Consider the following 25,172-nt stretch of genomic DNA (forward strand, 5'->3'; position numbering starts at 1 on the left):
GTAGAGAAATTATTATTGAAAAACCACTTTCAATTCCGACCTGTTAGCTCTGAATAGTTAGCCCCTATGCTCTCCAACATATAGGGGGCGGATTCGAATTCCACGGTAGGCATGAATGTTCATGTCTGTGAGCTCATGCCTATTGGAGTGAGCTCATCTCTGATGAGACCTGATGCAGAGTCAGGGAAACTGGATCATCATGGGAGGGACGGTGAGAAGGTGTGTGAGATCAGCAAGAATGTGCAAACGTAACAGTGATATGAATGTCATCGAATATGGTTATGAATCTGGTGAAGAGTTGGAAATGTACGTTTTGAGTTCAGGCTTTTTGATGTGTCTGGAGACAAAAAAAGAGAGCCAAGCAGACTATAAATGTCAATACAGTATACGAAAAAGCCGGGAGATAAACAGACATAAACCCGTTATGTCTGTTGGCATGAGCTCATAGACATAAACATGCATGCCTACGGTGGAATTCGTAAACCCGTATTGGTTGGAGAGCATATAGGAGACGAGAGCATATAGCATGGCATTGAAAGTGGTTTTCAATTGAAAAAATATATTGATAGAATATATAAAACATCTCTGTGGTTTCATTTTATACAAAAAAACCTTGCAAAGGCGGTTAAAAACACTTATTAACCCTAGTGTTTCGTATATTTAAAAGTTGCCAGAATGAGATGTAAAGAAACAGTATATTTTGTATAATTTCTGTACTTATTCAGGCATTATAAAGCACACAGATAAGATTCAGCGTCGCAACTAGTTTTCGTTTTCTTTTGTCTCAGTCTGAAATTCTACTGCATCATCGTGCCCTTAATAAAACATCAAAATTTGATTATTGCGAAAGATTACAGCAAAATTAGGGGGGAGGGGGAAGCACTAAATAAATTCACCGGTCGATGTAGTATAACCTTCTGAAAATGAAATTTACAAAGTTGGCATGAGACAGCAATCTTCTATAATCACTGTTCTAGAATTCGACCGAATCGTAACAAACTCCGTTTATAAATAACCCGAAGTATATTTATACTTTTGTTTATTAAGACACTTTTTAAGTGCTGCACGACGTTATAATTCATGATGTCATTAAACGACCTTTTTTTAACGAAGCTAACAACATTACTTCTGAATGAATTGGTATTAATATTTTGTATTAAGCCATTTTTTGAAATTAAACACACACACACCCACACACACACACACACACACACACACACACCCTGCTATATACGTATAAAGGTAAGTGATAAAACAAGCATAATGTGTTATATCGCAGTAGAAATGTCACAAAAGTAATACTACTTTTGGCTTCGAAAAAACATCTATTTTTGGTATATATGTTTATGTGATAAATTTGTTGTTCTGAAACTCATATTGTCTGCTACATGGATTTCAGACAGAGTACACTTTATACGTTGGCTTCCTTCATGAAACAATTCGTACTTTATACATGTAAAAATAAGTTAAAAATGCAAAAAATATAGAATCGACAAAAATAGGGGGAAATCCTTAGCTGCTCACCATGTAAATATACTATAGGGTTAAAATAAAACATTTCGTGGATGGGAGCCACATGAAAATGCAAAATTGTTCATCAATTTAGAACTGTAGCGTTTTGATTCCCTGCTCTGCGAATTATTGAAATCTGCGACCAGTGAGGCTTATCCATAACACGGGAAGCAGCTCCACATCAGTAAATTGTTCCTTCAAACTTCATGGCACAAGGCATGCGTATAAAATCATTCTCCAGACCTCCTCTAATCTAATAACACCTATCAGATTGGAATAGCATGATGAGGAAAGACGGCGCTTCATGGGACTGATTTCGATTACTCCATGGCCCAGATCATGTTTGCTTGACACTGTGTTCGCAGCGTAGTCACGAGACCATTGCTACACGGTCCTTTCCAAACAAAGGTACCGTCTGGTACCTTTTGTTTGGAAAGATCTGGTTCCAAATTCCATCTAGGACGCAAAGAACCTAAAATATAAGGGATTTTTATTTGAAGATGATTTAGTCAGTTCCATATCAGGTGGCTGGGTTTTCCTCGGAAACTCAAATTTTTATTCAACACAACCAGCAGATCGGCCGATACAGTTACTACCCACTGGCCACGTTGACCTATTTGCTTCAATAATTTCAACTGTGCCGGATGTATTCTTACATTGTATTCGCTGTTAATAAAGTCTTGGCTGCGGCTCTTCTGTTAAAATTCATGGTGTGTACCTTTCCATGCATCATGGAAACAGTTATGGCTACTCACATCCCGAAATATTTAGGATATGGCTAAAAGGTAAGGCAATCATCCTTCCTAAGCAACTTGGTCCCGTCAGTTAAGATACGAGCAGCTTTTGTGATCACATCTTGGACTCATTGCCACTAGTAAGGTTCCATTTCTTTAGCATGTCGGACGGAATGTTGTGGATTTGTCGGTATTTTTATTGTTGCTTTGCAAGTATACTCATCGTCATACAATAGAAAAATAACTTTCGAGCAAACTGGTGTGTGTGTGTGTGTGTGTGTGTGTGTGTGTGTGTGTGTGTGTGTGTGTGTGTGTGTGTGTGTGTGTGTGTGTGTGTGTGCGTGCGTGCGTGCGTGCTTGTGCTTGTTCGTATGCATATGTGTATCTTTTTCTAAATTTCTTATTCCAGATGATATTTTATCACTTTTAGCGGACTTAAGCTTCTGTGGCCCTGTGGAATTAGCGATTACATTCATAGCTTTGGACTGTCCAAAGAAAGATTATTATAGGTTTGATTCTAACTGCCTACTTGAGAAATTTTTCTAGACCGTTCTTCAGCTGAGATAATTGATCTTTGGCACTAACAAGTAGTTGTTTTTCTCCTCCCCGAAACTTGGGATTTTAACCTCGCTTCTCAAAAATCTACCTTAGAACCCACATTATTACAGATAGTAATACTAGTGTTAAGGTCTTCGTAGTAGAATCTTCTTGATTGTATGCATCGATCTTTCTATTTCAAATAGATCTTTAGTAGGCCTATTGGGGAAAGGGCTTGTGCTCCATGAGCATAATACATTATATCACGCTTCGTTCACCGTGAGAGATGCAACGATATTATGTACCGAGTATGATGAGTAAGTCACTCTCATAAAAGAATTTCCCCTATTGCAGCACCGACAAACCGGCTGAAGACCACATTGCAAAAAACTATAAACACTGAGTTCTCATCCTAAGCTGCTTTCACAATAATTTTGATCCATCTCCATCCGAAAGCCGATGTCGTGTTGTATTTATTTTTAAATTCTCAACGTCTTGAAATGGTTTGCTCTTTAGAGCGCTTTTCAACCTGCGAAGACTGGAAAGTCAAAAGATCTGGACAAAGGACCATGGAAATGTTGCACGTGGTCAAGAATTTATTGACATTAGGGCCATATGGCATGCTGTCTTGGCTTATACTGGAATTATTTGTGAGAAAGTTTTCGACATGAAATATCAAGGAGGTAGAAAGCGGTTCTATAAAATGTTCTTCAAACGTCACTCATGTTGATCTCGGAGAAGAAATTCTGAAGTATCAGACCCCTATGAGTCGAAAAAAATGTTCATCATCACTTGTAATTTGACCACAGATGAATATTACTGAAATGATTTGGATTTCCTTGAATTTGTCTTTCTGAATGTTTGTTGTAATATTTCATACAGTTCTATAACTGTCTTAGCAGGCCTGTGCAGAGCTTGTGCGCACACTTCTCATTCAACACATTCATTTCGCGATGAGACATAAGGCAAAATTTGCTTACACTTCAATATCCCTCACTCTTGATTGAGTAAACTTCTCATCCTACTTTCCAGTATTAGAAGATGTTGCAAATACTCTTGTACATACAGGGTGTTCGGGATAAATTTGACAGTTTCGTAAGGAAAAAGAAAATCTTCTTTGTATCTATTAAATTTAATGAATTGACAAAAAAACATTACAGGCAGAGTTAATTACAATACTATCAACAAGATTTACTCAAAATAACCACCATTAGCATCGATCACAGCTTCAATTCTGCTTCGGAACCTCGAACAAGCTGATGCTACAGTCTCCCTGGGAAGGGCCGCAAAAACTGTTTTAATTTTATCCATTAACAGGGCTTTTGTATTACTGGAAGTGCGATTGGTGTCTTTTTCAACTGCGCCCCATACAAAATAATCCATGGGGTTAAGGTCTGGGGAGTTTGGAGGCCAAACATTTGGACTGGTGAAGTCGTAGAAATTTTCAGACAACCATTTTTGACTTTTCCCAGAGGTGTGGCAAGGGGCCGAATCCTGCTGCCATACATACGGCCTACCATTGGCTACCCTTGTTATCCAGGGCTTGACTACAGTTAGCAACTCCACGAACAAAGCCCGAATTCCAATGCCAGGGTTCTTCAACACCTGTTCCTGCAGATTTGCGAGGAATTCTGCTGTACGAACGCAATCAGATCGTCTGCTAGGGATCTTTCTTCTTGCTACATCCTCGTAGTCACCATTGCAAGTCTCTAGTTCATGCCTGATTGTTTTTACTGTATTCAGGGAGCATTGGGCAGCAGTCGTAATATCCTTATTTTGATGGCGGGCACGAATCATCATGATACAAGTTATTCTCTTCCATGATTCAGGTGGGTTCCAGCTATCCATCCTTTCTGACATCTTGTATATGAATGAAGAAGGGTCCAAACTTTTAAATGAAGAGAAGTGTGTGTTAATACATGTAACTTACGGAAAAATATAATTAATTATAAATATGTCAAATTTATCCCGAACACCCTGTAGTACATAGTATAAATAGGTCTTGTACATAGTATCAGAAGATGTTGCAAATACTCTAAATGGTGTAATCTCCTCTCAGTAGTTTCCTAATAAAAAATTTTCTCCTGGATATACTCTTGAGCATCCCTTCCACATCTTGATTTTTAATACTGCTAGTAATACACTCAGTGATATTAAGAGATTTGTCTTTTGTTTGAACTTTCTTCAGACCTGTGAGGGATTACAACTGGGCTGGATATTAACACTGAATCATTATTATTATTTCGATTTTTTGGAGAGCTGTAATAGACACTAGAAATATTGCAACAGGAAAAGGTATTTATAATAGATGAATTAACAAAATACCAACTGCCCAGTGATTCCATTGCTTTCGATTATAGTTTATCAAACGATGCATATAAAAACTCGCGCGCGCGCGCGCGTGTGTGTGTCCCCTTAGGATAAGTAGAATTATAGGAATATGCGCATTTAAAAGAAACCTAATTTGTCCAAAATTTACTTGAGAGAGTGCATTGTAGCAATCATGATGTAATGTGTTAACATCATGATTGCTATTCCATGAATGGTGTTTGATATAGAAAATATTCAACTTGATAGAATGAAACAAAGAGAATTTTTAGCAAAGGAAGAAGAAGAAGAAGAAGAAGATCAAAAAGAGAAAAATGTAAGTGGGACACCCTTACTGACATGAAATTGCGGAGAGAGAGAGAGAGAGAACATATTCACAAATGCTACTTTCGAACGAAAAAAATCAAAGAATGTGTAATTTAGAAAAGTGAAATGAAAATGACTAAGTAATCCAATGAATGACATTTTATTGGGAAAACTGGGTATAAATTTAGTAGACAGGAGATGGAAATGGACATTCATTATTGAGGTTGGAACTGAGACCACTTATGTCTGTTGAGTATCTGGATGGATTTGGTTTTAATTAATTTTTCCCCGCATATAATTTATATTTATTTGACTTTTCATGAATGTTTTCTAAACATTGTGAGAGGCACGAAGTATTTACTGATAAATTCTTTGTTATATCATATATAACTGCCTGCAAAATCGTTCTTGAAATTTAGAAAAATCCTCGTTAAAACACACTCAACAAAACAAAACACCATTCATTACGTTTTAATGATACAGTTCTTTAGACTTGCTAAAACCCCTACCTCCCTCCATATGAGACCGGCTAATTCACCTTTCGTCGAAAGAGACCAGATTCCTCACGTAACTGGCGGGAATCGAAACCAGATGTTTCCGACCAAAGGGTTTCGTCTATAATGACTGAGCTACGGAGGCTCCCTTATACACATACCGGCCACTTAATTAGAAACCTTTATGCAGATATAAGTAAACGTCCCTTATGCATTGTATATGCAAAATACTTTGTCATGCATCACCAAGTATTCTAGCAACTATTTAAGAATGTTGCTGACTAGTAATTGTCAACAGTGTTGTACACAATGGGAAAAACCAAGAATCTTTCGGAGTTCTATAAAGGGGTTATTGTGGGTGCCCTTCTGGCTGGAGCCACGATTTTGAAAACAGCAGAGCTGACTGGTTTCTCAAAAGGTGAGATATCCCAGGTGTTTAATCAGTGGAAAAATAACCCACATTGCTTGTCTAAGAGGCGTAACTGTGGTCCTAAAAGAGTCTGTCAGGAACGAGATCGCCATCATCCGAGAAGGCTTTCACAAACAAACAGAACTTTCTATGTGCAGCAATTTATCGAAACATTTAATGAGCCTGTTCCACCCATATCTCACCAAACTATGCGCTGAGAATTGAAAAGGATCGGTATTGGCAGTCGCATGCCTATACGGAAACTACGGCATTAAGCAAAGTTTCTAATTCAGTCGCTGCTATGTGTATACAGTGTATGTGACATACTGCGAGCTCTTTAATCCACGATAATGTTCGGAGACTTAACATTTTAATCTCCGATTTGTAAGTTAACTCATAAAGAAAGAAGTCGCTCTAAAAGAAAAGGAAAAAAGTTGTGAAACGCAATTATATAACAGGAAAACTTTTATTGAATTTTTCTAAATCAAATTCAGCGTATGCATACCTTGAAATGACGTTATTTTAGTTATTTTTTTTTTACAAACATTTCAAACGTAAATATGAATTGCGTGTAAAGGACATCAAACTAATGTTCATTTGTTTTATTATTTTTTTAAATTTCTGTGTTAATTCAATTTGTTTATATGATTTATATGCTATATTTATATACTTTTTTGTTAGGAAACTTGGCATCAATTGCAATACTTAGCATCACGTGTTGTGATTGTAATCACTACATATGACGTGAATCTGTTATTTATAGGAATATCCCCCAAACAACCAATTTATGAAGAGATTGGTTAACTGTATGTTAATTTGTAAATTTGTGTCTGTTATGTGGAAGGTAACTACTGTCATTTTTGTCTAAGACAGCTAAAGTACCTTCAGTTGAAGGTATTATAAATGCTCATCGCATCCCAGACCTGAATTGGATCCAGGTCTTTTCAAACAAAGGATGCATCTCGCTCTTCATTGCCGAGAAAGTTCTTAATGACAACAGAATTCAAATATTTCTTGAAGAGCCAATCTTTAAAATCTCTTTAGTGTACTCGTGTTGTTTTGTTTCAAATTCGTTTATTGTATAGGGAAATCCCGCTACGTTTTTTACTGGTAAATTAAATACTTCTGTAGCAAAGTCGGAAGAATAATTTGATTGGAAAAAATTCGTTAGAATACCTTAGTATGTTTTCTTATGATATGGATGGAAAGATGTTTTTTTTTAATTTTATTTTGGAAATTCGACTTTCCCTACAAAAATACAAACCGAACGTAGACTTCACGCAGTTATCAGTGAGAATATAATCGCCGCATAGCTTTTGGGTAATCCTAACAACAACTATTAAATTATTTTGCAATAAACATTCATCGCCATGTTTATCATAGGATCATATTTTGGGTAGTAAATATTTCGTCTATCCTTATCTTTATCATTTTTTTCTCTTCTTTTTCTAAGAGTTAGTTTAAGGAAAGTTTCTAGAGGTGCATGTCTAAGTTCATTTTAATGATGGTTCCATCAAGAAAAAGAAAAAGCAACATATAAAAAATACTCATCAATAAAAATAATATATCAGACGAACAAACTTATTAAATTTTTTTTACTTCTCACACCCAAGAAAGGTTGCGAAAGTAAAGGTACTAAAAACCAAATGTGGCTTTTTAAAAATGGAATTATTAAGATAGCATTATTAAGCAGGATCCTTTTTTCGTCTTGTTAACATGTTCATTGCCAAACACGCGATATCGCGCGATGCGAGTTCTCACCAAACGACCGATCACGCGTTATCGCGTGGACGTCGTTAACTAAATAAAAAAAAAAAAATTTGGCCACCACACGAAATTCCAATTTTCAGCTTGGCAATGAAAGTGTTAATAAATTAATGATTATGTGACAACAGTAAATAAATAAAAGCAGGAGTAGTATATCAGTCTAAATTCTATCACCATTGTGCATTTTATTGTAGTCTCGATTTGAACAATAATAACGCTGAGCACGTTACTGATGTGCATTCCCATGTGTATATGCACATCAGGAATGTGCAACAAGTACTAACTAGTTTCTGTTATTGTTAATTTAATTTGTAATATCTATACGTTCTGGTTCGTATTGCCTTCGAGATACTGCAACTAAGAAAACACCGCAAAAGTCTTCACAATACATATATTACTTTGATATCCAAAAGCTAGTACTACCAGACTTCTGATTCATCAATCGAAGGAAATCGCGGAACCTCGATTTCCATCTTATTTCGACCTACAAAACAAATAGATGGACCATACTTGCGGAATGAGAGACATAAGACACCTATTCTCCATGGTCTTAGTTGCCTCAATACAATTCTAAATAAATAAATTCAAGGGCTGAAACAGAAAAATTTCAGTCGTGTGTTCTACGAATAAAGGTGTTCGATTGTAAGCAAGCAGATAACACTTTGTTCTAAAATTATCACCGTTGTCACATTCCTCCTACTAGTAGTTGATATCACTTGAGATGACGTACACAAATTTAGAATATTTGATGAAATATTTCAATAAAGAAGCGAATGCTCACTATATACAGTTATACGATTGAAACATAAATAAGTGAAAATACGACAGAGTCTCTTCACATCTTATTTTCATCTTGTATTAGACGTTTGGACTTATGAAATTCAAATCAATAAATGGCATAAATTTAGGACGACATCACTCTCTTGGTGTGCGCTGAATGTAATTATTCCTCCACAGTAGTTTTAATAAAATAAAGAACTAATGATTTTTTTTAAATAAGAGGAATGCAGTCAGTGATCAGCGCAATCAAAATACAAGAATTTTATTTCTTCCTGAATGTTCACAATTCTACCTTTGAACCGGAGACTGATTGCCATAGATTAAACGAAATTAAAACGGAATTTACTGTTAGATCCATCAACTTGAAGTACGTTCTTTCTTCAAAAGGATTACACATTTCAGGTAAATGTTCGAAAATGCGCTTTCATAAATTAATCAGCCATAAAATGAAATGGTTGAATGACTCGATCTTAGCTTTAAAATGACAATTTAATAAGTGAATTGATTAAGGATGAAATTCCATTTCTGAATAATAAAAAGATCAGGCGCCATTCCTTCTTATTTATATTATATATATCTTGAATTTTCTATCTAATGAGTGTGTTAAAGTTAAAGCTTATTGCATTCGAATATAAACACATTTATAAGCAAAATAATATTTGTGTTAAAACATAATTATCTGCTTATCTACATTCCACAACTGCATTAATAAATAGGTTAGCTAATGAAGTCACCAGTGAAATCCTAAATCATAAGTAGCCAAAAATTATTTTATGTAAACCGTCTTCATATAGAACTTGTTCAAATAGAAAGGTTTGCACCACTGAAGAGCGATGATTTGTGACCGACATTGAAAATAAGCATTATTATAGGAAAAATGGATTGAGGATGGGCATATCATTATTTATTAGAAACAAAGTGAAGCATAATAAGTAGACTTGGGGGGGGGGGGGTATTGAAGCGATAAATTTAAAAAAAAAGCGCGGAGGAAAAAAATGCTAATTTTCAAAAGTTTATTGGAAAAATAATTAATTTATTTAAAAAAAATTAGAAAGCAGGAATTTGTTTCAGCTAAAGATTTGCCTCTCTGATGATAAGCAAGGTGTTATTGGCGCTACATTTCTTTAAAAGTATTATAAGAGAGTTCTCCGAAAACGTTATGAATGTAAAGTTAAGGGTTTCAAATAATTTATATCTAAATAATTGCACATGAAACGATTCCAGATTAAAAAAAACTACATTATCTAGAGGATATCAATTTATAAAACATTTCACAGTTACTGCATATCTAGTATATAAAGAGAGAAAAAAATAGAGAGATAGAATGTAAACCACGAAAAAAAAAAGAAAAGAAAAGAAAAACCACACACACACACACACACACACACACACACACACACACACACAAAATATATATATATGTATATATATATAGATAGACAGATAGATAGATAGAGAGAGAGAGAGAGAGAGAGAGAGAGAGAGAGAACGAAAGAATAAAAATGAAAAAAAAATACAGACGCGGAAAAATGATAGCTGCTAAACATATTTATTGATTCAATGAGAATATCGTTTTGTGCACTGTCCGGATATACTGAGATGGTGCGTTGTCAGGGGATCTTGAGATGGTTTCAGAGTGGAACACTTAACTAATCCCTTACATTTTGCGTAACATCTACGTTTTTGATTTTGCACCTTCGATTGTCTCTGCCAAACAAACATTCTATTCTCCCCCACCAACCTTGATCATAGCCGTTTGAACTGTTCCTCTCATATGCGCGCGCACTCCCTCCTCCTCCTCCTCCTTCTCTGCACGTTACTAGCCAGTAACACGAGGATGTAAGTCCTCCATGCTGCTTACTGATACTTGTATTAGCTGGTTGTTGTTTGGAACATCAACTCTGTTACTAAGATATGGTATATCAGGTAAGGGTTTTATGTAATGTCATAGTTAAAATTACGACAGCAACCAACGCCTTCTTTCGCAATATATTTTTACTTTTGTAATGAAATGGCAACTAAAATAAAGATGTCATTTGTTATTCACCATAATTGGCAACCAACTGTTTTATAGGAATAAGAGAGGGCTGTTATTTTCTTTGCACACCGTTTGCATACTCATGTTAGTTAATTAGAAAGTGAAAAGGGAAATAGAAATTCACAATAGTGAACAAAGCATATTATCTGTAATACTATCTATATATATAAAGATTAAAAATATAATAATAGTTTTATGAAAGCTGTTTTTTTTTACTTATTATTTGTATTATCCAATTCCACTAACTCCACTATGCATGCATTCCATTCTCTATTTTTGACTTTTTTAAAAAAATCAAAATCACATATCTATTATTTGAAAGGGTATAGATTTTGAATTGCAATAAAATCGAAAAGAAAACTTGCAAATGGGTTAAAAACCATGCACAGATATCTCTTCGGATTAAAAAAGAAAGAATATGTCATAATAACCTAATAACCTCGATCATAGACGACCACCATCATCAACAATAATATATTGGTCAAATTTATTTTTTTATGATCTTGTTGGCTCAGTTTTCTGATTGGACTAGAAGAGCAATAGGATTCATGACTGTTATTTTTTATAATTGAAATTCTGTATTAAACTAAACTTTTTCCAAGGATATCAGATTCATCCTATATCAGACACATCAGAATCCTGAAGAGTATTCTTACATCCACTGTGTGGTTCTTCTTTGGTATTCTGACTCGTGATTTATATTATTTCTCTGAAGAAGACAAGAATGGATATAATGCAATAAAACGTAGCACTCAATGAATCCCTTCTTTTTCTAAATTTGCATAATTTCTCCACTACATAATAATAATTTTTCTCACCATGTTTTCAATCATTCGCATGGAAATTCACACTTCGATTAGATTAAATGGAACTGCACTTCACAGATATGTGAACGGCGCCATAGCGTGGGAAATCAGTGTCGGGGGGGGGGGGGGGAGATCACAACTGGCGTCCTTAATTAAAAAAACTGCTCCATCTTTAAATGGTACACCTTAGGATATGGGACCTGTAAACGAGGTCACCGCTCGCCCTACCCCATGCTTCTTCTTCCTATCGCTCTACAACCCAAATCGAGCCTTAGCCTCCTGAATTTGTTGCCTCAAACTCTATTTATCCAGGATATTACTTCTCCAGTTTGGACATTACAAAACGATGTTGCTACTTGACTAATAGTATTCATTCATCTCGTTATTGGTTTTCCTCTTGGTCTTTTACCAAGAAGTTTCGTAAAATTTCATACAACTTGAATGAAGTACACAGTTTTCATGATTAGAAAAGATGTCACAAAAACTTGGTCAGAATGGTGTCTGTTTTCCTGTCCGTCTCAGAATAACAACAAGTTAACCTCCATACCACCTTCATATAAAACGATTGAAGTTTTTTATTACTTACGCATCGACTTCTAAATTTACAGTTTGTGGTAAAATAGCATAAATATATTTGAGAAAATTTGTAAAAATTTAGAAAAAAGAGAGAAGAGCAAAGTTACTGCAATTTTCAGAGTTGATACTGTCCGTGTGGCTTTCTTTCTGTGATTAATTATGGATATTGAGTACACACATCTGTAACTACGTTATACAGCATCTCGAATAAGTTTTACTTTTATTATAAAAGTGTTCACAACCAAATGCTTTATAGTAATAGTTGAATTTGTATTGCGGAATTAACATTCATTTCTTGATACATTTTGCTCCTGCTCCAGTTTTGAAGTTAAATCCCGAGAGAGAGAGAGAGAGAGAGAGAGAGAGAGAGAGAAAAGATAAGGACAGTGATGATAACAAAAAAGTAGAGAAAATTGACATCAAGGAACAAAGACAAATAAAAGGAAAAGTGCAGAATACTAGATCAATAGATCAAAAATTAATAACAAAATAAACGGTTTTAAAAGATTTAGAAACTGAGTTTGAGCAATTTCATTCATAAAGGATTATTCTATACAAAGTATTTAGTAATAAATGGATTTTAGGTATAGATTTCATATTATAAATGTTATTATTTTCATTTAACTCAACAAGAGCGCATATCTATAGGTAATTACGTATATACGAGGTAATTAAGTTAACTAAAACGCAACTAAAGGTAATTACGTATATATTTCGTATATGCACTGTTGCAAAAATTATACCGAGACACTCATCTAGAATATCGGTATCATGCAGCACAGTAAAATATACGAAGGATAACATCCAGTATGCATACGCAATAATTGATTGTAGGTTTAGAAATAAGGAGTGTTTTAGAATTAATCGACTTTCAAGTGAAGAATTATCATAGGCTGCCACGTTAATCATCAGTAAGATCATGTAACTGCTGTATAGTTACAGCATCTGGAGTGAACTGTGGCTAATATCATTAAGTGATGGAAAACGTTTGATAAAAAGAAGTCACAATAAATAATAACGCAGACAAAAAAAACTGACAGAATGAATAGGAGAGTTATGATAAAGGATGTTTATCCCCCAGTTTTAAGCCAGTGGATTCTTTTAATCAAGATTTCTGTGTACACAGCTTGCAGAGGTTTGATTCAGAACATTATAAACTACTGCATAGAAGCCAGTAATCACTCTTGGGGTATATTTGCGGGACACAAAGAATGTCATACTGGAAGGAAGGTGAGACGTTAAGTTCACTACAGGAACTAAATACCATTTTGGTGAAGTAATGGGCAAATTGTTTACTAGAATTTTATAAATCTTATTTTTTAGTAATGAATGGGAACTTAACCCTCTTTCTCTTTTGTCTACTATAATGTTAGTGCATGTACTCTAGCCTCTGTGACTGTTTTCAGAAGAAAAATAATTCGAATTTCCAGAAGGGAAAAAACTCCTATCAGTTTGATACTGATAGCAGCTATCCTATCTCTTCGGTTGAAAAGTCGGTGTAATTGTTCCACATATCCTAGATGGGGGTTCAGACTTAGGCCTTTCCAAATATATTTTGTTGTTTATTTATTTTTATATGTGAATCCCGCTTAAGAAAAACTTCTAGCCTATAATGATTGTATTACTAATATGGATTGACTAAGTGTTAGATAATCCACAGTTTACTCTTCAGACCAATATGGAACTTTTTCAAACCAGTTCAGGGTACCAATAAGTATAGTGGCGGTCTCATACTGGACGATGAAATTTACCTACCACCTAAACCATTTATAAAACATCATCCTTACTGATGGTGGGATTCGAACCCACAGCCCACAACCGGATAGATTGTTTATGTGTGTTAAAGAGAAACAGCTTTTTGGATTCTTAAATTTTCGCCTAATCTTGATATTTTTATTTGTTTTATGATTTATCGTCATATTTGTTTTCTATATGGCACAATGACATTTCTTAGAGTTTCATATTCTTTCTCAGTTTTAAGATTTACACAATTACCAACCTAGATCTGATCGCTTTCATCATTCAGATAAGTTCTTGTTTGAAATATGCAATTATATTGCTTTATTTTAACTGAAAGTTAGAAAACGAAAAGTTGTCATCCTGGCGCAGTTGTCTTTGAGGTCATTATGGTTAGGAGAACATAATAGAGTGTCTTTTTCGTAAGTTATATGCAATAACAACTATCAGTTGTTATGGCTTATAACAACTGATACTGCAAACAAACTGCTGTCTCTTTTTACCAAGAAAACAATCTCAAATATGTTGTTATATTTTAAGAATATAGTGTTTAAGTTATTTATAACGAATTTATGAATATTTTGTTCAATATTCTGCACTGAATCTAGATTCAGAGGAATCGTTGCTAGCGCCTGCCTTTTGGCTTTGATTGGTTTTAATTTCACAAGTTTCTGTTCGTCAAAAACTTTAAGTTATATTGCATTTTGTAGAATGTTATGCTATTGCGTTACAAAATGACTTCATATTTACTGCACGTAAATTTAGAAATATCTGTTGTAACATGTTAGTTTTATTTATATTTTTTGTAAGTCATACTCAAGAAATACTGTAAAGTTATTGTACTATTACATTAGTGTCATGGAAATTCAGCCAGAAATCCTACTCGAGAGAGACTGAACATCAAAATTTTTTTCATAAAATTCATCGCCCACTTAAAGACATGTACAAACATTTTTACTATAGTAGGATTAGGATGCGAACCCATTATTTATTCCACCGATAAATCCCGCAGTACGTTTTGCTTGTCAGTTAGCGATCAGTTTTATTTATCATTTAGTTAGTCCTTACTAATTGAATTTCATAGTCTGTTATAAAGTATTTCTTCAAATGGTTCTGTGTATGTGAAGTAAAATGCACTTAAATTTTTGATAACTTTTTTCTTTGTTTTTCAGCTTTAAGTAAGTACTGCGTATATTGACTATTGTATACAACTTTCTAAGATAATTTTAAATGCAGAATTAATGCCTGTTAACAATCCCAGTAGTTTTTATTACATTGTTGACCTAGGAATAAACAGCGCAAATAACGTTTTGTCTCCATCATTTAGGTGAACGTCTAAATGCATTTAAGAAATAACTAATTCTGTTTAATTAAATTTCCGTTAATTAAAATCCCCTTTAAACATAAGAAGAAATATGTTCTAGCTTGGGATTCTTTTAAATCAGCGTTCCATACTTTTTTAAGAAACAGGCAAACAGAAATACCTATCTAGATAACGAATCTCTTCAACTTTATAAAGCACAACGGTTTTATTGGAAATTAGCCACTAATTTTATTCATTCGCTCCTGATCATCTTTCTCCTTCGAAAGTTTAGAAATGTAATAATGAAGACCGAGAGATCGAATACATCTAAGAGTTGAGCAGTGGAAACACAAGATCGAGATAAGTGGAATTCTAGCATGATGATTATTGCTGGATACTAAAATCATATTTGTAATCAGAGAATTTAGTACCCATCCCATTCTGTGTTGAAGATGATTTGCTGTGTCAGATTATCGCTGATTAAATCAATCAAGGTTAATGTGGCACATAAAATAGTGTTCAAGTGGGTCGCTCTGGTAGCATGTAGTACTTCTACGTAGAAATTAGTAAGCTCATTAAGAAAGAAAACACAATTTCTTGAAACTTCCGACAAGATACCCAAGTCCGTTAGTTTCTTATTGAAAATTACTTGAAAATTCAATGTAAATGCTTATTTTTTAGAAGAAAAAGGGGAGGGAGTTCGAATTTTTCTTTTGGTATATTTTCCTATTTAAATATCTTTCTTCTTTCTATAGTCATTTTATGCTATAAATAACGGAAAGAATTTAGGAAACCTAATAAATATTCACGACGAGTTCATCTTTCAGGCAGTAAACGACTATAACATCTAAAAATATAATATATCGAAACCGTACTTTCCTTTAGGTAGTTTTAGTCAGGCAGTTAGAAAATCTCAATTATTTTATTTTAATCTTATATTTATTACTACTACAAAACTGGTAATGCTGATATTTAAAGTAGTTATTTTCTATCGCCTTTTGCAATAACTGTCGTTGTACCAATGTCACTATATTTATTAATGATGCCTACAATATTATTCATCATAAATTATCCGAATTATATTATCCGTATGGCAAAACGAAAATGCAGTCGTACATTTTTATTTTTAGGCATATCTCATAATAATGCTAAATAAAAACATAAATAGCAATAGAATTAAAATCGTTATTTTAAATTTAGTCTTCTTGAAAATTTGTTCTAATCATATAATATTTTCTGATTTCTCGAATGAAATTCTTTTAAAATTTCGTATTTTATCGCTATTTACAACAAAACATGTTCACATCGGTTTACTGAAATACTCAGAAAGGAATTCCTCCTAATGTAGATCTCAAAGTGCAAGATTAAATGAATTATCGTAAGTGTTATGATAATTCTTAATTATGTATATTTATGCGAAAATGTTCCTTTATATATTTATATGTCTTTAAAAGTTACACGTAATCTGGAAAATTTAGAATTCTGCGATCTGGTAAAATATTTTCACTTGAAGGAAAGCAGACGGAAATTGTTATTGAAATTAGAAATACTGTATGTGGTGAGGAACCATCGTATGACGTTATTAAAATACTAACGGCAAGTGAGTGTTAAGTGTGGTTGTTTGAATATCAAATATCAAAAATCAGCTGCAGTTTTTTGAATATGCATTCAAACCGAACTAATACCATCTTCTGAAACTTAGGAGATGCCAATAATTGTTATCTTATTTCATTCAGTAAGATTATTTAAGAAGACGGTAATCTATTTTGGTGAATAATATGTAATGATTTTAAAGGAGGTCTGTTGTATATCATTCATGTTTAAACTATACTTTCTTGTTGGACATTCACGAGACTTGCTATCTTTCTCCCTTTTTCGTGATTTTAATCTTTATCTCAAAGAATATTTCACGATGACGTAGACGTACTAATTTCACGAACAGAAGCTTGGTTATTTGAGTTAATTGGGTGCGACTGAGGCTACAAAACATTACATGATTACGTCATGTTTGTTAAATATGCATGTTAATAGTATGCTTTCTCTGTGTAAATTTTTTTTTTAAATAAAAATCCGACCACATCCTTATGAACCTAGTTAAAAATCTCAAATAAAAGTTCTTTGCGTTATGGATGGGATTCCCATCCATATTTTTACCAATCGAATGGCAGATGTCGCGATATCGTTGCGACTTCACCATGAGGTGTTTCTTCAAAGTTATTTAGACTTTAGCATGCCATAAACTCTGACCTTAAACTATACAGAGAAGCAGTGAGCATATATGCCAAATTTGAGTATTTAAATTTCGAATGAAGAGAGAGAGAGAGAGGTAGAAATTCCTCAATAAAGCTTATTACGCATCCATTTGCCAAACAAGTCACTCGAGTGATCCAGTTCAGCCGCTGATTTGAGATTAAAGTTTTGCATATCTAGCAATTATCGATAATTCAAAATGATGAATCTATAATGAGGAAATTTTCTCTCTGATAAATAGCATACAATTATCCAGTTTTAATAAGTTTTAAGACAATATCTAAAAGTCTCTATGCACTAAACAGAATACAGATCGAGAAATGATTGAGAAAGCAGAATGGGTGGAGAGAGAGAGAGAGAGAGAGAGAGAGAGAGAGAGAGAGAGAAATTCAAAATTGAGAGCATTATTTCAAACTATGAAGAATTTTTGGAGATTATATACTTAATCAGAACAGATGAATCGCTTTTGACATGGAAAATGTCTTTTCATTTCAAGTATCTCCTTCTGTCAAAGAAAGCATGCAGTATTTGTAATTCATGTTAATCGTTATTAAACTCAAAGCTGAAGTTCCATAATACAGCGGAAAAAAATTGAGTTCATAACTTGAATATGCCCATCTACTTATTAAAAATTACATACAATTATACATAACATTGATCGTCTGCACGAAGAATTCTTGATTAAGAGATAAAGTATTCGGAAATTACAACAGAAGAGGACATTCTGATAAAAAATAAGTTTTAATTCAAATATGTTACATAACGATTTTGCGTTTTTAAGTTATCTGTTTTCGGATCCCCTAATCTATTCGTTATTTCTGGAAATTTAGTTTGAGTTCAGAAATATTAAAAAAAAAAAAAAGTAGTGCCAAAATAAAATTTAATTTCTATTACGGGAATAAGATGGACAAACAAAGGAGAGCATATCTGCATTCTTATTTATGATTTCAATATTTTCTCTTAAAAGAGAAAAATACTCAATAGGCATCACAGAATTTCATCCATCTTCCTCTTCCCATTCCAAAAGTGTTCGTGGTTTTATTTGATGACATATTATATTAATTACTTTTCAATTAAATGATTATTGATAAACTATTAATACAATAATGATAATAATGCAACTCATAACAGTGTTAAATAAAATTTATGAACTGTTTCAACATGAATAAGAAGTAGCGCTTCAAGTGCTGCATACGAGCTCTTTCGTCTTGGAGAAATGAATGGAGAACCAATATGTCGTCTTTTCAGGCTACCACAAGGTTTTCCCATTCACCCACTGCCCTAGCTCTGTTCATTGATCCATTTTGCCTTTCTAGGTCACGATGAATGAAAAGTTTCGTTTTATAGCACCAGAGGGCAGCACTACCCAAACATTAACAGACCTTCATGGAAGGCATCGATCAATGGAAGCTCGTTGAGAATTTTGCTTCGTCCTGTTCATTCACGAATTTCAAGTGGGTCAGAGAATGAACGCTGCAAAAGACCAACACGGCTTATTTCGTAGACGGAAAGACTCTTGAACGGAGCGCATAATGTCCAATTTTTCTTCTCTCAAACACATAGTAGTGAGATATGAACCTCACTTTAGGAACAACAATATCTAAAGCAGATATGAAGGGAATATAATATTTATATGTATTTACTCAAATGCATTAATTAAAATGGCAGCGTTAGCGATATTTATACACACACATGCATATACACTGATTTGACAAAGCTGTGCAGAGAACAAATGCATACCCTTACATTTATTTTGTTAGAGCAGATCAAATATGCACAAGTTATTAAAATATAGTTACTGCTATTTAACAATTTACTGGCTCTTTACAATCGAGACTGATGTAAGCGGTCTCAGTTGGTTAAATTTCAGTTTTGTCTCCTTTCTGAAATTAGGAATTTTATTTTTGGAACTCAGTCTGAGAACGCATGCAACAGGCTAACATTAATATACTCAACTACTACTGTCTGTCAGCGGATCAGCGTAGCTAGAAAGAATATGACTTCATATTCTTTTTTTTTTGAATATGAGCTCATATCAACTCAAATTAGAAAAAATGAAGATTATGGAAGAAGTAACAGAAATATAATTCTATATTTGTTGAGCTGGTGGCTTCTATACCTGGTGAAAAATCCATTTCCATTGTCGAGTTTTCAATAAATATTAAAACTTTGAAAGCCCAAACTGCGGAAGAAACACACTCTACTTAAATAGTGCAATGGATTAATTTACTGTTATCATATCTGTTTCTCTATGTTGCGTTTTTCTAATACTAAGTACATTCAGAAAAACACATGCGGAAACACCTATTTTAATCATGCAGTCTTTCAATAAATAGAACAATATAACAGCAGGAAAATGTTCAAGAAGATAAGAGTTAGGCTTCTGAAAGGATTTCCAAATGATAGAAGCATTTTAAATTAAAGACCATTAACCTAGTTTTTCAGACTTTCCGCTAACTGATAGGGTTTTGTACTGTTGGTTGATGAAGCAACACGTCATATGCTGGGAGTGCGCTGCTAAAAATAAACCTTCGCTCGATACCTGTTTACTGTTATGCATTGCTCTCGCTCTTCTCACCTCATATGAAAGGCATTATGAAATTAAATTGCCCCATACTTATTGCGTTTTCATAGTATTTCACTTGAAACAAAATAATGATATTGGATAATTTATTATTAATTTTTCAGTATTCTTCAGAAGCAAAGATGTCATAGGCTTTTATCTTATTTTTATATTATTATTATTTTTTTATGTGAGTAAGTTTAGATACAATATATTTGGGGGTTTACCACTAAATTTAATCGGTATTTCTCTTGTAAATAAGATGCGATTAACAACATCGTCACCAACAACAAAATGCTGTTGTATTTCACCTATATGTATTACAATGCAGACAGGCAGTGTGCATTTTATGCTTTTTTTCAATTTATTTGCATAAATTGATAGCTTTAGCCGTCTGAATAAAGCCAGATGATTCCAAAAGAGGGCGCTGGCCTTCGTTCTCGATGTATGCGACAGTATTGCTGCCATCGATCTGTCTGCCCTTTGATATTTCCCCGCCAAGTTCTGACGATCTCGTGTGGGCTAAAAATAGATTCAGGGCGAAGAGACTGTACACCAATAGAGACGCGGTCGCGCACAAGGAATTGGTGAAAGGGCAGCACCGAAATGCATGTGTCTTTCGCGAAATTATACGCAAAGAAAGCGCCTACTCAGTTCACCTTTTGACTTACATATAAAATTGCTCTGGCCTAAAAATGTTTCGAAGCGACACTTTCACTTCCATAATATCAGACAATTTCTGTCTATCTGACCTTTGACCTTTACATAGTCCATCTTTTCGTCTCATGAAATCCGAGTTACGCGTTCCTGGTACTTGGATGTCTCATTCCAAATAACAATTTCTGTACTCGCAAAGTACAATTGCAAGAGTGTAACTCTTTGATCTCATTTCTGCACTTGATTTTTTTTAAAGGCCAGCAGTTCTCTTATTGAAGCTCTTTCTACAAAATAATAAATCAAAGTTAGCAAATGCTTTATATGCCACATACTCACAGTAAATATTACGAAAGGTTGCAGTTTATGCATGTACGAGTATCCTTCGCTCCTATCTGTTTCTATTTACTGAAATATGTTTGTTAATAAAGATGAACAGTTATTTTAACCCAATATTAAAGTTTATTCTTGTCTAAACCCCTTAAAAGTAATAAAGGAAATTGAATTTTCTGACTGATAAAGCTAGCCAACCTTATTTTGTTTTACAAAAACTTTGCTTCTATTGCCCATTATGCCATTTACAAAAAAAAAAAAAAAAAGATGTAGAAATTAGTTATAAAATTTTTGCACATTATTTAACAACTATTTGGAGAGTAAAAAAGAATAATAAAAATAAAGATAAGATTAACAGTTAGTAGATCACATTAGCTAAGAATATTTCTTTGACTTTCACATTTCATGGATATCTCTTCCTACCACATTATCCTAAGAAATAAGATTTCAAAAATGTTTACTTTTATTTATTTATAAGCTATTAAACCAGCTATTGGTAATTTTATTTATTTAAAAGAAATATATGCCTGAGATGCTAACATTTGCTGTGGCTAAGCAAGGAATCAAAGTTAACATTGCTGTTGGACCTCTATGGAAATTCTCAGTTGTATTGTTCTTAATAAAATTTACTATGTGTATTTCTAAGGGTGCAAATCACGATCACTTGGCACTTCTGACTATGATGCAGAGTTCTAATAGAATTTTCTTTCTATAAAACGCTAATTATGCGTCTTGCCAACTTTCAAGCCGCATTTTAACTCGCTTCTGTGATGCACGAGTCAACAGAGAGCAAAGTCAGAAAGCATGTTAAAAGATGATGACGTCAGTATGTGCGTTCATTGACGTCACAAGAGACATTTGGAGCTAGTCTAATATCTAGGGGCTCTGTTAGCGCTCTTCGTGGACTTTTGGCCACCATCGTTTTAGCAGTGACATTTACAGTTACAAAAAACTGAAACATAAAAGGGAACTTCTTTTTTTTTTGTTACTGAAAAAGAAGAATCAAGACTGATTTTGCATTATACTTTAACATATCACAGTTTTATACTTTAATTTCATGCTTGCATGTTAATTACATGCGCTGCATATGAATGTAGCACTTACCGTATACACTATTACAAACAAAATTTAACTAAAGGAGAGTCTGGTGACGTCGCTCTCGAAGAATTCTATCGTACTTACTCTTCGCGTGTGTCTTGCAGGAAAGCCATTTCCTCCACGCGCTTCTTCCATCAGCTGGGTTCCCTGCCACTGCGAAACAGTCACGTGACATTTCCAGTTTCCATTAACCCAGCCATGCCAGTAGCGGCATCACTTCGCTGAGCATCGCCAATACCACGGATGTAGTGGACAAAACATGTGCTATTTTTGCTATGCGATATAACGAGGAATCAAAGCTAACAAACACACACACACACACACACACATTCGCCACCATTCTTCTCTTAGCACTTTTAACTTGCTGCGTCTTAAGAAATACCGAAATTACCTTCACACATTAATACCCGACCTAGTTACATTTGCACGCTGCATGCTTATGTCAGCCACGGGGTATTTGACCTCTACTCTAACAGCGTAGTGCAATACCTTTTAAAGCACTTACCTGTGAGGGTCAGGCCGAGCGCCGTCTTCTTCTTCTCCCTCTGGGTCTGTCTGAGGGAGTTGCGGCCGCTCGGCCACTCTTGTCCGCCTTGGTCCCGTCTCCGACCTGATGGAAGGGCGAACACCTTCTGGCCGGTCCTGGGATGTGGGGTAAGCACCCCCACGGCACAGCGCCGGCTGGTTCGCCCGCCGCGCACACGGCCAGCTAGCACGTAGCAAACAAGTATTATAAGTGCCACATGTGTTCGTGCGGCATCTACGTAAGTGTTGCCATGGCAACGCAGAGAAGCGAGTAAGGCAGGAGCTGCTGTTCGTTCTGACAACGGCAAGTTGTGTAAAGCTGTAAGGAAAGAGACGGCATTAATTCACTCATCCAGTTGTTTACCAGATTTATGCGCGAGTTTCATTAACAAAACTTAACCCGAAAGATAATCCTGCAAAAGAAATACGCGTTTGCAACAAGCGATACAGAATTTATATGAATCCCAGGAAATAATCCCATCCTTGGTTGTGGGATTTAGACCAGAAAAAGGGCACGATACAACAAATGAAGTATTCAGAAATATCACAATCACTTTGTGGAGACATTCGAGCTGACATTTGCAAAGTGTATTTAGACCAGGTAAACTTGATCTTAAGATTTGCAAATGTCAGGGTACGCGCAGCGGTTCATGCACAGTATAGTTCAAAAAGTTCACTGAAACATACACGACTTCATGACGTTAGCTTAGCATTGTTGGATTCGAAGAAAATTATTTCTGAGTATTGCATCCAGTTAAATGTTTGACTTGTACATTACTAGGAGAATAAAACTTTCTCTTGTTTGCAATGAAGACATTAGTGCATAAACTATGCTAATTGCATGGAAAATGATTTTCTGCAAAGAGAGAGAGAGAGAGAGAGAGAGAGAAGAAGAAGAAGAAGAAGAAGAAGAGGCTCTCTGTTAGAAGAAAAGGAAATGCCTGTCATTTCTTTTTTTTTTTAATATTTTGAATATTGACTGCTTGCCTAACGTTTGAATTAAAATAGCTTATTGTTCAGATCATTTTTTATAGTTTTTCGTATCCATTCAGTGAATTACAAAGCTGTTCTTAAAGGCTAAAAAGTTGAGTGTTCGTGTATGCTTGTTAGAAGACGGTAATCATTCACCAGTTCTGCTTTCTTCTTCCTTCATTATTTGATTTTTTGTCATAGCTCACATCAAGTAGATTAAATATTTCAATTTTTTTACCCATCAACTTTCTTATTGTGTAAATTTTTAAAAATACAGTACAGGATAAGGATAATTTCAGTACATATTTGTGAGTATTACAAATATATTCGCAAGTGAAACTGATATTAATACATTTATTAGAGTTGTAGCAGTGCACCTGTTTTTCTGTGCTAAAAACAACAGGTTGCCAGTTATCCTTGGAACATTCCATTCCGTGTATTGCATTTCATTTGTTCGTCAATATGGCATATGAAATATGCCATATTGACGAAGAAAGGAGATGAGGAAAAACGATGTCTTTCAGCGTCTAACAGTCGTATAGGAGAAACGTAATTTGCTCATATGCATTAATATGAATAGTAAGAAATTATCAGTTGCACAGTTATTTTTCTTCCGGTATCATTGCACAAGCTTTCATATTTAGTATCATAGAACAGTTTCCACTTGCAAAAGACAAATTCCATTCCTAAGAATATTTTTAAATTACTAAGCATTGAAAAAAAAAATGAACACTTCAGATTTCTTAGTGATGGTATTATTGTCCTGGGAGCAACAACAAAGTCTGTTTATTACATTCAGTATTGCAAAATTGTGATTTCGCAATAGTGACTGTTGCACAACAATATGTTATTACGAAAGCGGATTCCCCCCCCCCCCCCGTTTTCATGTTAGCATTTCTCTTATTTTAGTGTGAATTTCTACAAATATTTTGTGATTTATTCTCAGCAGATGGACGGAGTTTAGTAGTTCTACAAAGAAGCTTTCATAATTTTGATAGTCTTACTCAACACCTTTCTTTTGAAGGTATTAAAATATATAGAAATAATCCTCCAAAACTGTTAGTTTGAATACATCAATAATATTTGCTACTAGGATAATTTCAAATATGAGTTTACGGTTTGAAGCTTTAAATTACAATTTCTTAGAAGAGACCATAAATTAGGATATCAAATTCAAAGTTTTCAAAAATCTTCCTATTTCAAAACTCTTTGGACTGTTTTTAGTATTGTTTAGGTAAGATTCCACAGATAATCTTCATATTTAATATATATGTATACTGTATATAGAAATGAATACGGCTTAGAGAGCAGATAGAGATTTTGCAAGCAACCTGCGAGAGTAATAAAATCTTTTTATAAATCATTACCGAATTGAGATTGGCAAACTTTTTTTGATTACTTCTTTTCTAATTATCCTCTAATTCAGCTTTCATTTGATATTTTCTAAATG

At 34.3% G+C, this 25,172-nt stretch overlaps 1 protein-coding gene across 1 annotated transcript in view; it reads right to left on the reverse strand.

Annotated features, from left to right (window-relative positions):
- LOC150102351 (sprouty-related, EVH1 domain-containing protein 2-like) overlaps positions 1-22,757 on the reverse strand; it is a 274,537-nt gene extending 251,780 nt beyond the window's left edge. The window contains exon 1 of the mRNA XM_090398771.1: positions 22,731-22,757. The gene's annotated coding sequence lies outside the window, so the exon portion shown is untranslated. The remainder of the gene's footprint in view (positions 1-22,730) is intronic.
- Positions 22,758-25,172: the final 2,415 nt, after the last annotated feature.

The sequence above is a fragment of the Typopeltis vanoorti genome, chromosome 10 (assembly GCF_054136105.1).
Source record: "Typopeltis vanoorti isolate ZY-2024b chromosome 10, IOZ_Tvanoo_1.0, whole genome shotgun sequence".
NCBI lineage: Eukaryota > Metazoa > Arthropoda > Arachnida > Uropygi > Thelyphonidae > Typopeltis > Typopeltis vanoorti.